The 17,920-nt window shown below is 36.8% G+C and overlaps 1 protein-coding gene and 1 pseudogene across 1 annotated transcript in view; both read left to right on the top strand.

Annotated features, from left to right (window-relative positions):
• LOC143441124 (low-density lipoprotein receptor-related protein 1B-like) overlaps positions 1-17,920 on the top strand; it is a 493,583-nt gene that overhangs the window by 427,002 nt on the left and 48,661 nt on the right. The gene's annotated exons all lie outside the window — the stretch shown is intronic.
• LOC117703317 (trafficking protein particle complex subunit 2-like) lies at positions 10,701-11,275 on the top strand (annotated as a pseudogene).

The following is a 17,920-nucleotide window of genomic DNA, read 5'->3' as shown; positions in this document are numbered from 1 at the left end:
TTCACTTGAACAAGTTCTCCAGTTTCATTGATAGGCCTCAGAAACTCAATTCAGTATCTCACAGGTCAGCTATAACTCTCTATCTACCTCAGATACTTAAGGTCATATTGTGTCCCATAAAATATTTGCTTGACTTAGAAAGCTTTACTTGAAGCCACAGTTATTGATAAAATGGTCATGTATACAATGTTGGCCGAATATTACATTTGTTTTTGCAGTACACACTGTAAGGTCCATTATGAGAAATAGTCCAAGACTGGCAGCTATCCCAGTCAGGATAACCTTCTTTAAAGAGATACCATGCATGATCATGGCAATTCTTGTAAAAAAAAAAATTAAATTTGGCCTTGCATGATGTCACTAAGAGCACTAGGGAAGAAACTTAGAGTTTTAAACCTGGATCCATGGGCAGCAAGGAGAGCCACTGGACCTGGCTTAGGCTTTGGAAACCTCAAAGCAAATCCTTCATTACACACCTCCTCCAAGAAGGCCACACTTACTCCAAACAAAAATGCTTTTACTTTCATCTGAGCCCACTTTTATTCAAACCTCCAGATTTTACTCCCTGAACTCCTTAGACCTGTAGTGCTATCATAATGCAAAAATGCATTCATTCCAACTTCAAAAGCTCTCATGTTCTATAAGTCATCTGTGCTGTTTAAAAGTCCAAAGTTCAAAATATCTTCTAATACTCATGGTGAGCTTCTCACTGTAGTCCCTTAGAACATCAATAGAAACACACAGATTACATACGCTCAGTATATAATACCATAGGAAATATCTTTCCAAATGGAAGGAAAGGGAGAAAACTGAGGAAACACTGGACCAAAGCAAGACTGAAAAGCAGCTGGACAAACTCCAGCTCTCCATCTCCATGTTTGTTGTCAAAGCTTTCTTCAGATCTCCAACTATTTTGAGCTTTGGTGACTACAAAAGACTAAAACACACTTTTCTCTCTTGAGTTGGTTCCACACCAAGTCTTTATCTTTCCTTGGCAAGTATCCCAAAACTCTGGCATCTCCATCATCTTTGGACCTCTACAAAAATCAAAGCTTCATTTTCATGGCTTCACACAATAGCCTCTTAGAACATTCATGTAGGAAACTCTCTGACAAATGGCTGCCCTCAGTAGCTTACTTTAGGCACAGAGGAAAGTTCTATAACCCCTTTCCTGTATTTGTAACTCTAAAGGTAGAATACTATGGCCAGAGCTGTCAAGTTCTGCTGTTTGCTTGTTGTGGCCTAGGTTGCCCCATTTTGGGTGGCCTAAAAATGTTTAGGCCTAAACTGGAGTCTCTGTTCAGGTGCCAAAAAATGTCGCAGCCCGAGCAAAATGTTGAGGCCCGGGCTGCCCAGTGTTTGGTGGCCACTGTATCCCGGTCCAAGCTGCTGCTCCGGTCCATGGGTCGGGGTTCAGCAAGAGAGAGGGGATGGACTCGAAGAATGGAGACCAGATAGTGTGTTTCAATCCCGTTTATTCTTCAGTCTCTCTTCCTCTCTCCAAGTCCCAAGTCCTAAATTCCTAGTCCCTAGTTCCTAGTGTCTCCAAGTTCCAAGTTTCTTCTTCCAAGTGCCAAGTGCCTAATGTCTAATAACTAACTCCAAGTTGTTCTCTCTAACCTAATTCCTAGTTAGAAGTTGTACTCTCTGAAGTGTCTGCTTCTCTTTCTCCTCTGTCTGCTGTGTCTGATTCTCTCATCCATAGTCTGATTCTGATCTGTTCTGTCTCTGCCTTTTATATGTCTCACTTCTAAGCCATGCCTTTTGGTCACACCTTTAATCATGCCCTTAGGTCTTGTCTCTAAATCTGATCTCTAGGTCACTCTTAACTCACACACCTTTAATCTCACACACCTTTAATCTCACATACCCAAGGTATCTAAACCAAGATTATCAGAGTGTGCTCAGCTGTTGTAGGCTATTGTAATCCAAGTCTCATGTCAGGGTATATGGCTCAAGATGGCTGCAAAGCTGATAGCTGCTTTCTGCTAAAAGTCGGCCCCCAACACTTGCTGAGTTATGAACATGGCCGCCTTATTCAATTAATGTGCCTCAGTTTTCTGTGAATGGTTATCTTTACTGCTTAAGATTTTCTTTAATCTTGTTTCACCAGTTGGAAGCTTAGCTGAGTGTTGTCTTGCCCTAAGTTTTCCACTCACTTTTTTCCAATTAGCTACAGCCTTTTCTTTAAATTTATCTCCATGGTCCCTCGCCTTAGCTCCATTATACATACTGATGCTCCTGTTCACTTCAAACTATGCATTTCGCATTTCTTTTTGCCATGCTTGGTTCTTTTTATTATAGAGATGCATAAAAATGACCACTAATATCCACCCAATGCCTTCAATAATTGTCTTCCTTGAAATCCTTTATGCCAAAATTATTAATTCAAAACTCATTAATTTAGGCTCAGGTAGAATTTTTGGAAAAGAATAAAGAGCAGCCAGATGTATTTTGCCAAAATATCACAAGAATTGCCTATAGGCCATTTATAAAAATTCTCCTCTGAAACATCTTGAATTGGGCTGTGATAGTATACATTGCTCTCAGCAGCACTGTCGCCATGATACTACTTGTATGGACCATTAATCCCTAATTAAAACACTGAACTGCTTTTCTAATTCAAAGTCCTATTGTCCATAATGCTCCAACAAGGAAAATAATGTTTTAAACTGTAAGATTCTTAACAGTATTTTTGGCTTTCAACCTCAGGATGCTAAGTACACACTCTGACATTACTAACAAAACACATGTTTAGATGTTCCCTATTATTCCTGGTGACAAAATCACATATTTAGTTTGAGAGATTACATGATTTGGCTGCTGAATCTTTACTATCCCCCAATATGTGGGATGTATGTGAAAATCTGTGATAAAGTGTTTCCCTGTGGTCATGCCATGATACCAAAATAAATAATGGTATATACCATTTCTTTTCTGTGTACTAACATTTTCTTTGAAAGACCCTAAATATTTTCATATCTGATCATACCTTTTTCTATGTTTGCATGCTCTTTCTTATTACACAGAAAACCTGGTCATTAACCAATAAGTCCTTACTTCACTGCGTTAACTCTAAGTTTTCAGTTTGCAAGCACAAAGTAGACAATGTTTTCTCATCAGAAAGATTCTCTATCTTTTGGTAGAAATATTTAAAGTGCATTTATAGAAGCATTTAACCACACATTTTTACACATGTTACTAATGATAACAAACATATACTCTTCTCTATAAATGTTTTATACATGGTTAAACAAAAAGCAAAGTTTGAGGGTTTTAGATATTTTTCATATTTTCAATGTGTAGACATAATATATTAGCTCAAATAAAACCAATTAAATCAGCTGAGAAGCTTCTTTCAGTGCCATTGCTGGGGCTTTCTCACTTCTGCTCTTCAGATTTCTGCCTATTTAGTTTCTGACATTTCTACTACACCAATTGTCTTAATAATTAAATGCCAACTCAACCTCACTTTCTTCACAAAGTCATCTCTAGATACTCCTTCGTTTCCACCATTTCCCAACAAGAAAAACTATGCCTAGTGTATTTTCATTCATCACTAATTTCTCAATAGCTTATTTCAATGTCCTTGATGGTGAACAGGAAATACTGTTAAGCATGCAAATTTTCTACTTGAAAATGTTAATAATAAAAAAGAGAAGATACCTAATTATCATGTAGAATAAGGAGATAAATGTTGCATATTACCCTATCTGAGAAATCATGGAAGTTATACAAGTATTATACATAAAATATCTTTAAATATGTATTAACTATTATGTGCATATTTAGTAATTAAGAAAACATTGTGCTTTCAGTTCATTATCGTATAATTGAAGGAAAATGGATTTCTGTTGGCCTATATTTCAAACAGTATCTAAAGAATCTACATCTATTCATTCTTCCGTTAAGAATTTGCAACTCTCATCAGATTTGGGTAGCAGGCCTGACCTGCACTCTGTAGTCATCATAATTTCATTTAAGTCTCAGGGAAGTAGTTCTCAGTATTCTGTCTATGAATTTAATGAGAAACTTCTTCTTAAGCCAGTACTTATAGGCTTACTCATTACAACTATTCTACTTGCAAGAAAAATTATGCAAAGTTAGCATCAATATGTCTAGGAGGACTCTATTTTTCCAAAAAGTTGCTCACTGAAGAATGGAAATCAGCATTACCATGAACAAGAGTTCACTTTCGCCAATGTAAGTGACTCATAAACAAGCAGCATTCTTGGGCACTCTTTGCGTTTGCTACAGGATTTTAGATGCCAAGAAGCAGCCAGAACTTTTTTCTCCACAAATATGCTGCAGCTTGGCCTTGGCTATTAAAATCTTCTTTCTTACTTACCTGTCCTTTTATATTGCATCTCTACCTACAACCCAGGATGCCAGGATAGATTTGAAGTCCTGAATTAAGATCCTGTGTTGGGATTACCACATTGAATTGTATTTTTAAGTACATACTGAATTTTTTTTTTATTTTGTACTGGTTGTTTTATTTATTTTCATTTCAAATGTTATTCTCCCTTTCCAGTTTCCCCTCCACAAAAATCCTATTCCCTACCCTTGCCCTGCTTCTATGAGAGTGCTCCACACTCACCCTCCCATTCCAGCCTCAGCAACCTAGCATTGCCCTACACTGGGTCGTCTAGCCTCCAGAGGACCAAGAAACTCCCCTCCCATTGAGGCCAGATAAGGCAGTCCTCTGGTATATATGCAGCAGAGCCATGGGTTCCTCTTCGTATACTCTTTTGTTGGGGGATTAGTTCCTGGAAGCTTTGGAGCCACTTTCTTAACTGGATGAACATATATTCTCACTTTTAGTTGCTTAATAAAAAGAAATTAAAGTTGAAATGTCAAAAGATGTTGAGAGCCACTCTGCCCCACACTTGGGGGCCAAAATGTCGGGGACCACTCTGTTGGAACACAATGTTGGAACCCGCACTGCGAAAAGCCTTTGGGGCTAAATTGTTAGAGCCCGCACTGCCCCAAGCTGCTCTGGTCTGCGGGTAGGGGTTCAGCAAGAGAGAGAGTGAGGACTGACATGAGGACTAGAGACCAGATAGAGTGTGATTCAATCCTGTTTATTCTTCAGTCTCTCTTCTTCTCTCCAAGTCCCTAGTTCCAAGTCCCTAGTTCCTAGTACCAAGTCTCAAGTCCTAATTCCTAGTTCTTGTTGCTAGTCTCTTTCCCAGTTCCAAGTTCTTTCTCCAAGTGTTAAGTGCATAACTAACTTCTGTCTGCCTCTTGCCTTGTATATTTCTCACTTCTAAGCCATGCCTTTAAGTCATGCCTTTAAGTCATGCCCTTAGGTCTTATCTCTAAATCACACCTTTAATTCACACACCCAGGGAAAATCCTGGGTATCTAAAACAAGATGTTATCAGAGTGTGCTCAGCTGTTGTAGGCTATTGTAAACAAGTCTATTGTCAGGGTATTTGGCTCAAGATGGCTGCAAGGATGATAGCTGCCTTCTGTCGGCTCCCCACAAAAGGAAAGAGAAAAAGCAGATAAATGATGATATTGAGGGGAAGCATGTGAAATGTGATAGGAACAAAGTTATTAATAAGGCGAAGAAAACCTCTGTTACTTGAATTTGCACAGGTCTTCTTTATGGTCTTAACAACAACTGGAAGTCTATGTGAACAGTTCTGTTGCTCATCCCCAAACCACAGTTTTTTAATAGTCAGAATGTCTCTGGTTCTTACACTGTTTCTGCCTCCTGGTTTGTAATGATTTCTGAGTCATGAGAGTGGGGTGGTATAGTCTGGATGTTCTGTTCAGGGCTGGGAATTCTACAGTTACATCTTATTTTTTGCACCTTGACCAGTTGCAGGTTGCTGGGTTAAAAACCCATTTACTGAAAATAGAATTTTCTCTGTTGAGAGTTGTTGTGGGGTTGTAGTTCATGCATGGGTGACAGTCTTGTTGAGCTGAGTAGTGGTTCTCCCCCCACCCCCACCCCATCCCCCATGTATGTCACCCTAGGTAGCTGGAACCAGAACTTAGAGGGCAGAAGTGTGGGAATTTGACTGAGTTTACTCCACACGATGTATGGCCAGAAGTTGGGCTGCGAGAAGTCACAGAACTCTGCTCCAGGTGTGGGGAGATTACAGTCTGAGACCCATAGTGGCAGAGCTCTTGAGTGGCAACCCCCAAGCAAGAAGGCATGCTGGGATGGACTGGTCTCAGACTCTGGGGCTTCCAGGCACCACTGGGAACCAAGGAATAGTTGAGACTGGGGGCATTAGGGCTGGACCGACATGCAGCTGAGGGGGACGAGAAAGAGAAGTGTGTTAATATACGGCCAGTTTAATATGATGTCCACTAAGTAGAATACTAGTAGCAAATTCTCCTCTAAGGTCTATGGCATGTCCAGTCACAGACTCTTGACCTGGTAATGATGACTGATGTTAGATTCGTCTTGTGACGTGGGATTTAAACCACACAGAAAACTTGGCTACTCCCAAGATGTTTTTGTTTTAATTGTACCAAGTGGGCATTTTGTTATACCTCACAGGTTCCACGGTCATATAATATTATTTATTACTTTGACCCTCTGATAGTATTCTTACTACCTTCCAACACCATGAAGCTATTCAGTAAGGATGAAGGTTCTAGGTCAGTACAACCTTTATATCATCGTGTTTTATGTGAGATGTCACCATCAGGTTCTAAAGGATAACTAAGAACATTGTCACTACCCTATAATGGTTTTGTTTCTATGGAGTGTCACAGCCAACCCCAAAGGAAATAAACTACTTTTAATGCTAGGCATTTTGTCTGTTAGCCTGTGATAATGTAATATATAGTAGGGGGATTGCCAACCAATTATACATTAACTTCATTTTAGTTGTTTGTGTATAAACGTATTTGTGTTTAATTTCAAGAAGCTTCCATAGTAAGTTTAGGCAAAATCATCAAAATAAAAAGAGGATATAAATTTAATGTAATAATGGAAATAAAATTTTTTAAGAGTTAAAAATAGTGCAGAGACTGAAAATTTCTATAATCATAAGTATGTTAAAAATATCCATCCCACACATCCATAGTGGCATATAGTTTTGCTTCCAGTAGGAGGAAAGCCTGGTCTACATAGGGATATCTTGTCTCTAAACAAATAAAATAAAATATATACTCTTGTCAAGCTGAAAATCTAAAATAAATTAACACACACAGCTCAACAAAGATAAATCAAGAAAAAAATAACATATTCATCAATATCATATAATGAGCTAGAAGCAGTAATAAAAATGCCTATATCAAATCAAACAAACAAATCCCAGGATTAGGCAGATTTAATGCAGAATTCTATAAGACTGCTAATAAAGAACAACCACTAATACTTCTTAAATTATTCCATATAATTGTTAGGAAGCATTTACAAATAATTTTAATGAGAACGTATACCAAAACTAAAGAACCAAACCAATAAAAATGATGTGCCATTATCTCTGAAGAATATGAAAACAAAATTTTCACTAAAATCCTTGCAAACCAAATTAAAGAAAACATAAAAAAGATTGTCCACCATGATACAGTTGACTTCATCTCAAAGATACAAGGATCATTCAACATGTGTAAATAAATGAGTAAATGAAATCTGTCACCTAAAGAGACTTAAAGACAAAAACTGTATGATTAATTCATTAGCTAAATAAAAAAAAAAACTGTTGATAAAATTCAACATCTTTTAAGATCATAAAAGTCCTGGAGTATCTGTGATTACAGAGAACATAGCTTAACATGTCAAAGGCAATATAGAATAAGCACACAGCATACCAGCATAAAGAAGAACTCAAAGTGTTTCCACCCAGATCAGCAGCATAATAAGAATGCCAACTCCCTGTCATTATATTCAATAGTGCACTTGGATTTTCACTAGAGCAAAAAAAGATACATGTAGAAGAGAAATGAATACAAATAGGAAAATAGAAAGTCAATGTATTCTTATTTTCTAATGATATTGTTCCACGAATTAAAAAACAAACCCTAAAGATTCCATAAGAAAACTCCTACAGCTGATAAACGCATTTAGTAAAGTAGCAGGTTATAAAATTAACCCTCCAAAAGTCAGCAAGCTTCTTATATACTAATGACAAGTATACTAAGAAGAAATCTGAGAAACAATACTATTTATAAAAAGCTCAAGAATAAAATACTTGTGATAAATATAATGAACTGAGTGAAAGACTTATGCAATGAAAACTGAAGAAGGAAAGTAAAACAGATAATAGAAGATGGAAAGACCTCTTATGTTTATGGATTATATGCTACAGAAATGCATCAGTACCAAAGGAAACCTACTTGTTAAATACAATTGCAGTCAATGCTCCAATCCAGTTCTTCACAGAAATTGAAAAAAAATTATATATTTTACATAATTGAAAAACAAATTAGCTTGTATTTTATATATCTTCATGGTGTTATTTCAGACATCATATTTAATCCACTCGGAAATATAGCTAAAAGCCATTTAAAACACAAAGAAATTATCCTCTACTTGTAGCAGCCAACCAATGGCTGGTCCAGCTTTAAACACATGCCCCAAGAGGGAGAGCCAGGAACCAGAAGCTGGATAGCCAAGAGACCTAGGATAATACCAAACAAGACTGGAAACAAAGAGTAAATCAAATGCTTCCTATTGACAGTATGCTATACTCATAGACAAGGGCCTAAAAAATCACAACCAGAAAGGCTTCAACCAGAAACTGTTGAGAATAGATGCATAGACCCATAGACAAACATGTGGAAGTTGTGGAATTCTCTGGAAGATGGAAAAAAGGATTGTAAAGCCAGAGGGGTCAAGGATAACACAAGAAAATGCACAGAACTAACAAATCTGTGATCAAAGGAGGTAACAAAAACTAAATTGACAGTCAAACTGCCTGAGTCTGTCCTAGGTCCTCTGCATATATGTCATGGTTATATAGCTAGGTTTGTTTATACAAATCCAAACAGTGGGAGCAGGGACTATCTCTGGATCTTTTGCCTGGTTTGGGGCCCTTTTCCTCCTACTAGGTTGTCTCATCCAGTCTTAATATGAGCAGGAATGACTAGTCTTATTGCAACTTGACATGCCATATTTAGTTGACATTCCTGGGAGGCCTGCTCTTTTCTGAAGAGACTAGAGAAGTGGGTCTGAGAAAGAAGGGAGGTTGCAGGGGTGGGGTGTGAGAGAAGAAACTGGGGGTATGCATACCATTAGATATACATAGCATTTTACATGAATTACTTACCCCTGCCCTATCCCAATGCACATGAGTGCAACTGCATGCACATGTATGGAGATCAGAGGACAAGTTCCTTGGTTGTCAGTCCTTTACATCTAACTTGTTTGAGACAAGTTCTTCTGTTTTTGTGGACTGCTAATGCCAGATTAGCTGGCCTGGTTTTGTTGTAGGGGTGCTGGGATTATAGATGTATATAACCACACTTTTCTTTATGTAGGCTATGGGATCTAAGCCAAGGTCTATACTTGCTCAGCAAGTGTCTTACCCACTGAGACATTTGCCCTGCCCCCAGTACTCTCTTTATCCTGGTGAGAAAGGTATTACTGGTACCTTTCTTTTGTATTCAGTGCATTTACATAGAGAATAACTAAGCTCAGATATCTCATGTATTATATTTATTGCTAAACATTCAGACTTCATCGCCCATCTGTTTACTTAGCATTCTATTTTAAATAGAATGTCTGAGATAGAAGGTCCCAGATTTTGAATATATCAAATGAAATTGTGATGCATTCAATTCTGTATTTGCTAATTGAAGAAAATTTGCCTAAAAATTAAGGAAGAAAAATTAGTGGGGATCTTGCAAATTTACTCTGCTAGATAGTTTATAACAATTTGACACGTTATTGTCATCTGAGAATAGAAGACTTTAAGTAAGAAAGTAGCCCCTTAAGATCAGACTGTTGGAAAGCTTATACTGCATTTTCTTAATTAATGATCAATGGGAGTGGGCCTAGCATGCCTTGGATTGTCATCCCTGGGTTGGTGGTCCTGGCTTTTATAAGAGTAAACTGACTGAGTAAGTCAGAAGGAGAATGTCAGCAAACAGCATGCCTCCACAGCCTCTGAATCAGCTCTTGCCCCCAAATGTCTACCTTATTTGAGTGTCTGTGCTAATTTACTTCAGTAATGAACTATGATGTTGAAGTTTAAACCAAATAAACATTTCCTTCCCAACTTGCTTTTGGTCATGGTGTTTTATCACTGTTGTGGAAACCCTTACTAGGGAACTCACCGTTCTGGTGCAATTATATAGTTTCTTAGATTTTTTTGCTCTATTATGCATTGATCTTTGAGAAGATTAAATTAGGTTACTGGAAAAATAAATAATTGTGGTTTTCCCTTTCAAAGTTTACATGTCCAACCAGGGCTAAGAAAAATTAGAGGCTTAAGCAATACGTCTTTGTCTCTTTTTTCTACCCCAAGATACAAGGAGAGGTGGATACTGTCTTTGTGGATGTTTATTCTATTGTACAGAGATTCTATTCTGCTTCTTATTTTTTTGTACTGTGATTTATTGGAAGAATCTTTCTTGCCAATTCCTAATGTGTTTCCCTTGCTTAAAGAAGAAAACAGGACGTTGAGTTTGGGTAATGGTCGGTTGACCTGTTTTCTACCTTGAGCACATCTTCTCCTGAACTAGAGGGAAGTCAACTTATGTGAGGAGCCATACATAGATAGAAAACAATGTCTGGAAGCTTCTAAGTCATAATTGTTGGCCACCATGATAATCCAGTTTTTGAAATGGAAATTTTGCCAGCTGGGAAACCAGAATCGAAAGACGAGCACCACCATCTGAACCAGTTCATAGCTCACGCCGCTCTGGACCTCGTTGATGAGAACATGTGGCTCTCCAACAACATGTACTCAAAAACTGTGGACAAATTCAATGAGTGGTTTGTCTCAGCGTTTGTCACTGCTGGGCACATGAGGTTCATCATGCTTCATGACGTGAGGCATGAAGATGGCATCAAGAGCTTCTTCACTGATGTCTACGACTTATATATCAAGTTTGCCATGAATCCCTTCTATGAACCCAGTTCTCCTATTCGATCAAGTGCATTTGAAAGAAAAGTTCAGTTTCTTGGGAAGAAATATCTTTTAAGCTAAATGCAGAAAACTTCAGAATCACAGTGGGGTCCACTCAAGAGTGTGTGTATTGCAAACTCTACATGTCTCAGCTTACCTGTATATCATGAAATTTCTCTTATATTTAAAAATCTCATCTTTTCATGTTATCGCTATTAGTATTTACCTGTGAACAATTATCGTTAATACTGTATTTCAAAAATTAATAAGCCTATAACTTTATTGATTGAGATAATTAAAACAATCTTAGATTCCTTTTAAAAAAGAAAAAATGAAGACGAAGAAAACAGGCATCTTCATTTGCCATGATGGTAAAATACAGTGTTCATCTTTAAGAGTGGACTGATGTTATGGAACAAGATTGAGAAGGGATTTAGGCTTGATTTGACATTCAGAACATTAATTTCAATATTATCAAAGCAGCTAATCAAGGTTACCATCAACAAGAATATTTATGAAGGAAATTTTTGCCGTGTGTGGAGTCACAAAATTGATGACATTGAAAAGTGAAGTCAATTCACCTCAGCGATTAGAAATTGAGGAATACCCTGCAGGTTCTAGCATATTCTAACAAGAACTTCATTTCTGTCTATGTGTCTTAATTTTATAAAATACATGAAAACTGTTGCTTTGTCTTCATTATGAATATAAAATTAAGTTGAATGAATATAAAATTAAGGTTTACAAATTTACATTTAAAATATGTAATTAGACTTCACCTTCATATTCTCTAAAATATGAAAATTATATATGACATAGAGTCTCCATAGTTGTAAAATGATCTTGATTTTCCAAAAGAATTTAAAATCCAGAAATATATTATTCTTTCCCAGAGTAATTCAGAAAGAGGAAAATAATCTTAAACTTGCATAATAAGAAAAAGCTTCTGTACTATAATAAGTCAAGATTTCAATTCAGGATTTATATAAGTTTTGAAAAAATAATGCTTATTTAGTAATGTATTGGAACTCAGTCTTTCCAAGACCTTTCTGTAATTATGTGCACTGCATTTTCATCTTGTTGTAGTGACGAGTGTCAAAAGAGATAAATTATGCCCTAGGAGTTTTTGCAACCCTCAAGAAACTAATGTTCAAACAACAAATTTGAACATGTTCATATAGAAGAGATCTACTAGAATAGGGTGCAGAAGTAGGTAAAGAAATCCTTGCAATAGCTGTGGTAGAATAAAGTGACAGAACAGAGTAGGAATCTCATACGAGAGTACCATTCTGGGAAAGGTTTACATCACTTAGTGGGCCTTTCTTGCTCCAATGCTGAGAATAGCTGGAATGAATGGGTATCTTGGCTCAATAAACATTTTAATGTAGAGGAATGTGGTCTGCTGGGACAAATGCTGTGACCTATGTCTTTGAAATAATTGGGTCTTTCTGAATCAGCTCTCTGCTGTGTGTCTTTATAGTAATGACATCTCTGAAATACAGTGTTCTGCTATGACTTTATAGTAATAGGGTCTGTGGGAAATTGCACTGTGTTCAGTGACCTCATGTTGAACTCCTGGTACTAGCCTGCCACATTTTTTATAATAGTAAATTAATTAATTAATTACTAATTAATTAATTAATTAATATTTGTTTAATGGGTAATAATTTTCATATTTTTTGTGTTTTAAAAGTTCAAAAAGGATTTTAAAAAGAACATTCTTGCTTTTAGTCACAGAAACACCCAGTACATGCAGCATTTGTTCCCCATTACTTGTGTCTAACAGCTTACATTTTTTATTTCCTTGAGTGATTTAATAATAAATATTGAAGGGAGAGTTGTAATTGGGAAAGTTAGTGGGTTTTTGTTCTTTAAGCTGCTAGGCCTCTGAATAGTATGCAAAACAAAAGCAAAAAAAAAAAAAAGAGAAAAAAAACCCAATGCACTAAATCACAACTTTCTCTGTGATGAAAACAGTAGCTGACATCACTTCTAATAACTAAGGACCCTGCGTAGTGGCACACACCTTTAATCCCAGCATTTGGGAACCAGAGACAGGTAGATCTCTGTGTCTGAGACAAGACTGGTCTACAAAAAGAGTTCCAGCAGAGCCAGGGCTGCAGAGAGACACATTCTCCCTCTCAAATGATATAAATAAATAGATAGATAGATAGAAAGAAAGAAAGAAAGAAAGAAAGAAAGAAAGAAAGAAAGAAAGAAAGAAAGGAGAAAGGAAGTAAGAAAGGGGGAAGAAAGGGAGGATTGGAAAGAAGAACAGAGAAAGAAAAAGAGAACTCAGCAATTAGCTATTATGTAGGTGTATGATCAGGTCTACACTGCAGTCTTCTACAAAGAAGAGGAACCATTAACCACTGCAATACCTAGCTCTTAGGAAAGCAGGGGCCAGTGAAGTAGGAGTAGATACTAACAAGAGTAAGTATCCGCACTGCCCAACTTCACTGATTTTGTTGCATACATGTCTTTAGACCATTCTAATAATGACTATAATAAAAAAGGGTAGAAACGTTTAAAAGAATTCATATAAAATTAAATCAATACATAGCAATGACTGTCTTAGATTGCCATTCTTTGTGGATATTCAAAAGAAATTATGGAGGTTTATGGGATATTGTGCATATTGCTCCCTGGAACATTTGGTTGTGGCCTATAATCTAATATCATACCAAAATTATTATAATATGGAATGCCAGACCATGTTCTAGATCTACCAAATCAGAGATTGTCTGTTCAGAATATTAGCATGGATTTTTAGCTTATTAGGTCTGAGAAGCAGTGCTCTACATAAAAAGACTATCATAAAATTTATACCTACATATTCATAAAACCAGATGCTTTTTACTTAAGTTCTATGAATCAATATTTCAGTTCTAATTCTTCTCTGTTCCTTGTAATTCAGCCAGACATATTTGACTTACCCTTTAGCCTATGGAGCTATGCAGAATGATAACCAAGAAAACCACAACAAATTGCAGTTTGAGATTCAGTGACAGACTATGGTTCAAGTAGACTACTTTTGACAACTGTTTTATCTACCTGAGTATGCATTATAAAATTTGGATAATGTTCGAAGTCAATGCTGGTTACAGTTGATTGATAACAATATGCTTTCTCTTTCAAGATCAAATTAGTGTTTAAGCACTCTCTTTGCTTACTGGGCAACTTTCATCAAGAGTCATGCTTCCACAGAGGAGCTGTGTATGCACTTTCTCCCTGAAATGTAGAGACATCTCCTTAACTTCAGTATATCTGCTGTACTGAGTAAATAAACTTCACAAACTGTGTCTTGAAAAATAAACATATTTAAATTTGTCTACCATGGCCTAAGTTTATTTTTAAGTCTTACATGAAAATGTTACTGAAGATAAAGTACCATTAAGAGCTAACATGGTGTCATTGTTTTGGCAATGTTGATAATCAAATAATAAGGGCATTGTCTAACAGGTACATGAAAAATAATTTTAAAAATAGGTTGTTACCCTTAAAAGTAACTATGATTGTTGGATGTATTTTAAATGTATTTTTAACATATTTTTTTAACTCAATAACACTACAGAGCTCTTAGCTGTTAGGATTAAAGACGCTGTGTTGAAATGTGTGTCTCTGGCTTTTGATCTAGGGGATGTCATAAAACAGTTTATGATCTCCTAGTGTAACTGGCGCTGTCATGGTACACAGGAGGGAAACTGTAATTTAATTTTGCCGAAATGTTTTGCAATATGAAGAAAGCTTTATAAATATTGAAAGGCTTGTTGTCCCCTAGGGTTTAAAAATGAATATGCTTATCTTGATGATTGAGTCTTCTAATAAGAAAAAATTGATACCTCTTACATTTACACTTCGTTGGCTTAAAAGTACAGCAGAATTTTAAAAATAAAGTATCTATAAAATAAGTCAGCTAATCAAAGCAGATAAAGATGGATGAGACATGACAGTTATTCATATTTTGGTAAGTTCATGGTTCATCCCTCAATGAAGTCATTCACTGCTTAAACTAAACTTTAACATACAAATTTCTGTCTTCAAATTCTTTTTTATTGGATATTTTACATATTTACATTTCAGATGCCATCCCCTTTCCCCATTTCTGTTCCCTAGAAACCCGCTATTCCATCCCCCCTCTTCCTTTTTGCTTTTATACCATTTTAATTACATGCAAGTATTAAGGTCAGTTCTAGGTTGAGGAACTAGCAATACAGTAGATGCAATAGTCAAGGAACAAGCAAGACAGTAAACACAAATAGTCAAAGAACAAGCAAGGCAATAAACAAAATTCCATGAACATTCTCATGTAAATTTTTTGATACATCAGCGATTTTATTGCAAGCCTTCATGAAGACTTCTATTTCCTGAGATTCTGGTAGAGAAAGAGTGGGAGCTCATGAGGCAAAGGCTAGAGAAGCAAAGCCTTCTGTGGTAAACCACTTCTTCTGGAAGAATGACGAAGAACCCTTTGCTCCTTTGATGATCTCTCAATTGCTTAGTGATTGATTTTTTTCTGTTTGTTTGTCTTCTCTTACTATTTTTGATTCGTAAACCTTAGAAAATGTTTGCATCCTTCTTCTTTAAGGAAACCATTGCAGTTTCATGTAACTAAAGGTAATCCTACCTCCTTCCATTTTAATGAACACATTTTTATTCCTAACACATATTGAACATATAGTTCCTTTTCTTACTGCTTTCTGAATATGTATTCAGAATTCATTTTCAAACTTTACCATAAACTTTATCATTTAGCATCACTGTATTTATATTGGATGCCGAAACTTATATGAGATAATTGTAAAAGGAATGTTTCGATGCTTGCATAGATGAGTTTGTATTCATTTGACATGAGTCTGGGTTAGAGTCCAGGTGTCTAAATCTAATTCAAATATTGTTAAGGTAATTACTACCTTTAATGCAATCTCACATGCCCATAGGATAAGAATTGCATTATGGATTTTCTTTCTTTTTTCTTTTTTCTTTTTTTTTTTTTACATTTTTATTGGATATTTTATTTATTTACATTTCAGATGTTATCCCTTTTCCCCATCTCCTGCCCCAGACACCCCCTATCCCATTTCCTCTCCTCCTACTTTTATGAGGATGTACCTCCACCCAGCCACTACCACCTCCCTGCCCTCGAATTCCCCCACACTAGCACACTCAGCATTTACGGGACCAAGGACCTCCTCTCCCACCTATGCCCAACAAGGCCATCCTCCCTTACATATACAGCTGGAGCCATGTGCCCCTCCCTGTGTGCTCCCAGGCTGGGGATTTAGACCTTGGGAGCTCTGGTTGGTTGGTAATGTTGCTTTCCCCATGGTGCCACAAACCCTTTAGCTCCTTCAGTCTTCTCTCTAACTCCTCCATTAGGAACTCTTTGATCAGGTCAATGGTTAGCTGAGAGTATCCACCTCTGGGTTTGTCATGCTCTGGCAGAGCCTCTAAGGAGACAAGTTTGTTATATAATGGCGAGTATCACCACTTGTCTCACACAGGAGACCAGGATTCGATTTCCCAATGGGGAGACATAATATCTTGGGACTGGAGAGATGGCTCAGTGGTTAAGAGTACTGACTGCTCTTCCAGAGGTCCCAAGTTCAATTCCCAGCCACCGCATGGTGGCTCACAATGGTCTGTAATGGGATCTGATGCATTCTTCTGGCATTATGGATTTTAATAAACAGGAATCATTGTTGATAGTTCAAAGTTGATACCGCCAAAAGGAATACCCAGGGCATGAGTTCACACTGAAAATTCATAGCCACAGATATAAGTTTCAAAGTGGACTACTGACTACTCTCAGATATTAAGTCTTATGTCTGCCTCTTTTTCTTATAAGGTAATTTTTAAGCTTCACAAAAAACATGTTCATATCTTTGTAATTTACTTTTACATAAACTATTATTATTATCCAGTATTAAAGCAGTTAATAAATGGCAACATTAATTAATATTTTATTATATCTGACAACAACATGTACACCACATTTTACTTATCATTCTGCTTTAAAATATGTGTTGGAGATCACCTTCAGAGGAGACTGTTATAGACTACATCTTTATTTTAAACTTCTAATGTCTGTTATGTTAAAGACAGGGTATTTTTTTTCCTCTTATAAGAATAATATTTAATTGGGGCTGGCTTACAGGTTCAGAGGTTCAGTCTATAATCATCAAAGCAGGAGCATGACAGCATGTAGGCAGACATGGTGTGGGCAGGGCTAAGAGTACTACATCTTCATCTGAAGGCTGCTATGAGAAGTCTCACTTCCAGGCAGCAAGGATATGGGTATTAAAGCCCACTCACACAGTGATATATTTACTTTAACAAGGCTACACCTCTTAACAGTGACACTCCTTGAGTCAGGCATATAAAATCATCACATTCCTCTCCCTGAATCCCATAGGTTTGTTCAAACACTGAGTCTATGGGAACCTTATGTTTAAAGTAGTAATTAATGTTAATGATGAGAATATGAGAGGAGTCTTTAATCCAGTTTTACTAAAACATGCATGTTATATGCAGAAGATGCAGAGAGCTTAAATATTCAACCTCCAGAAGTGTGAGCAAATAAATTTCACACCAGTCACCAAGGTAGCAATGTATTGTTATAGCTGTCTCAATTCACCCTAAAAGATAGCTACAGAAATTGGAGAATATGTGTGAAGGAAAATTTTGCAGAAACTAGAAATACAAGCTCTCAGTGTTTTATTGTGTACTAGACTTAGTGTTTTATTCCTGGGAAGAAGCATCATGGCATGGCAACTCTTTTTTTATGGGGAGTGGGGAGTGAGACAGGTTTCTCTGTATAGCCCTGGCTCTTCTGGAACTGACTTTGTAGACCAGGCTGGTCTTGAACTCAGAAATCT

This window comes from Arvicanthis niloticus, chromosome 2, assembly GCF_011762505.2.
Source record: "Arvicanthis niloticus isolate mArvNil1 chromosome 2, mArvNil1.pat.X, whole genome shotgun sequence".
Classification (NCBI taxonomy): Eukaryota; Metazoa; Chordata; class Mammalia; order Rodentia; family Muridae; genus Arvicanthis; species Arvicanthis niloticus.
The sequence above is the reverse complement of the archived record's forward strand: the minus strand, read 5'-3'. Positions and strand labels throughout refer to the sequence as shown.